General features: G+C 48.0%; 1 protein-coding gene across 1 annotated transcript in view; it reads right to left on the reverse strand.

Annotated features, from left to right (window-relative positions):
- The window catches only part of LOC125038584 (teneurin-a-like), a 70,547-nt gene that overhangs the window by 1,687 nt on the left and 66,360 nt on the right, over positions 1-2,500 (reverse strand). The window lies entirely within an intron of this gene.

Below are 2,500 nucleotides of genomic sequence, written 5' to 3' on the forward strand. Positions count from 1 at the left end.
CCAACCACCTACCCAACTATCCATCCATCCATCTATCTACCCATCCATCAATTCATCTATCCTCCATAACAATCATAACAATATATATATCCACACCGACCAAACAACGAAAATAACGACCAGAATTTCTACGAGAAAGAAACTTTTTTTGGGGGGTGGGGAGGCTTTTCAATATACATATTCATTCACATAAGGAATAGCGTTCTACAATATCGAAAACCTATAGCACGTATCTTCTCCTCCGGTTCTGTCAGTTAACGAACACATAAACGTAGATATGAAGGGGAAGCCGAAGCCATAGACAGACACGAATGCAGACGTAGGGATAAATAAAGGCATTTAAACGAAGACAGAGAAATAAAGGCACTGATACAACTGCATGTGCTTGTATTTTTTCTGTACGTACACGTAAGCAAAACACAATCGCGAGAACAGACACACATAAAAACGGACATGAACTCGTCCATATACACGCACATGAAACATAAGGACACACAGAGAGAGAGAGAGAGAGAGAGAGAGAGAGAGAGAGAGAGAGAGAGAGAGAGAGAGAGAGAGAGAGAGAGAGAGAGAGAGAGAGAGAGTCATGTAAGGAACTAAACACAGCTGACAAGACGCTACATGTTAGCTTAACGAGAAACGGAGAAGGTGTAGAGGAGGGGGCGGGGGCAGGAGGAGAGGAGGAAGGAGGAAGGAGTAGAAGGAAGAACAAAGGTAAACAATGACGATAATGATGAGATGATGATGATGATGCTGAAGATGATGATGATGATGATGATGATGATGATGATGATGATGACAATAATAATGATTAAAAAGGTGCATAAGAAGAGGAAGAAAAGGGGGGGGGGGGGGGTAAAGGAAAGGGGAATCTACCTATAGATAATGGAGAAGGAAAGTGAAAGGGGAGAGAGAAAGGGGAAAGGGGGAAGGGGGAGAGGATAAGCGGCGGAGAGCCCCAGGTCGAATTAATTTCAGTGAAAGGGGGGGGGGGGGGGGCTGAAACTTACGCGAGTTAGCAGGAAGTTTGTGAATGAATTTATAGGCGAAGGGAGAGTTTCACAATGGCCCCCTACCTCCCTCATTCCCTCCTCCCCCCACCCCCTACCCCCCTACTTCCAAAGATCCCATGAAAAGGCGACACGAAGATGATACCGAGCGTCTTAGAGGAAAGCTTGAGTAGAGCTTTGTGCTTCCCTCGACGGTGGTACTTCTCGACGCGGTTTCCGATCGTCAACGTTCTCTCTCTCGTTCTCGTTCTCGTTCTCGTTCTCGTTCTCGTTCTCTCTCTCTCGATTATCTATCTGATTATCTGTAATTAAGTTCCTATCTATCTATCTAATCTCCTATTCATCTATTGAATTTCATATCTATTATCTATCAAATTCTATATCTATTATCAATTCAATTACCTATCGATCTATCGAATTACCAGTCTATCTATCTAATTACCTTCCTATCTATCAGTCTATCTATATATATCTATCAATCAGTCAGTCAGTCAATCAATTTATCAATCTATCCATATAGCAATTTGTCTTTTTATACTTTTTCTCTTGATATGTGTGTGTATGTGCGTGCGCGCGCGTGCGTATCCCTGTGTATTTGAGGTAGCATCTGGCTCTGCATATCGATGATGCTTAATGAAGTAGCCCGGAAAGAGGGGGCGGAGGGGGGGGTGAAGAGGGGGAGGGGGAGGAGAGAGGAAGGGGCAGGGAGAAGAGGGGGAGGAAGGGGAGAGGAGAAGAGGGGGAGTGGGGGGAGAATAGGAGGAGGGGGAGGGGAGAATAAGAGGAGGGGGAGGAGAGAAAGAGAGGAGAAGAGGGAGAGGAGGAAGTTGAGAAGAGGGATAGGGGAGAAGGTGAGAAGGGAGGGAGAAGAGGGGGGAAGGGGGAGGGGGAGGGGAGCAATGTTGTCCCGGCGTCACCCACGAGGGAAGGCGCGCTGAGACAAAGCCCTTAGCCAGAATCACCCTTAAGAAGGTGTAATAGGGCGATAGGGTGATAAGGGAAGCAGAAGGGTTAATTAGCTGATGAATGGGACCTACGGAATGTTAATTACCGCTTCGCTATTGGGCTGCCGATCTATTAGCTGGCATTCCCGATATCAGGATGTTGCTCACGACGTGCAGACGCATTAGTGGTTGAGCCGGGCTGGGGGTGGGGGTAGGGGGTGGGGGTAGGGGATGGGGTGGGGGTGCGGGATAGGGGTGCCGTGTTAAGAATGGGGGTGGTTGGGGCTTGGAGGAGGTGAATGGAGGGGGAGAAGGGGGGGTTAAGAATGGGGGTGGTTGAGTCGGCGTGGGGGAGGGGGGAAGGATCGGGAGTAAGCGTGGGGAATGAGAAATGGGGAGGGGGGCGTAAGGCATAAGGCAGATGAATGAGGCAAGCAGAAAAAGGAATGAGAAACGAGGGATGGGGAGGGGAAAGATTGCAATTTGCAATACTACTGCAGAGTGAAACGAAGGCTCGTCCTATCAACTCGCAAAAGCTTACAGAGA

This window comes from Penaeus chinensis, chromosome 25 (genome assembly GCF_019202785.1).
Source record: "Penaeus chinensis breed Huanghai No. 1 chromosome 25, ASM1920278v2, whole genome shotgun sequence".
NCBI lineage: Eukaryota > Metazoa > Arthropoda > Malacostraca > Decapoda > Penaeidae > Penaeus > Penaeus chinensis.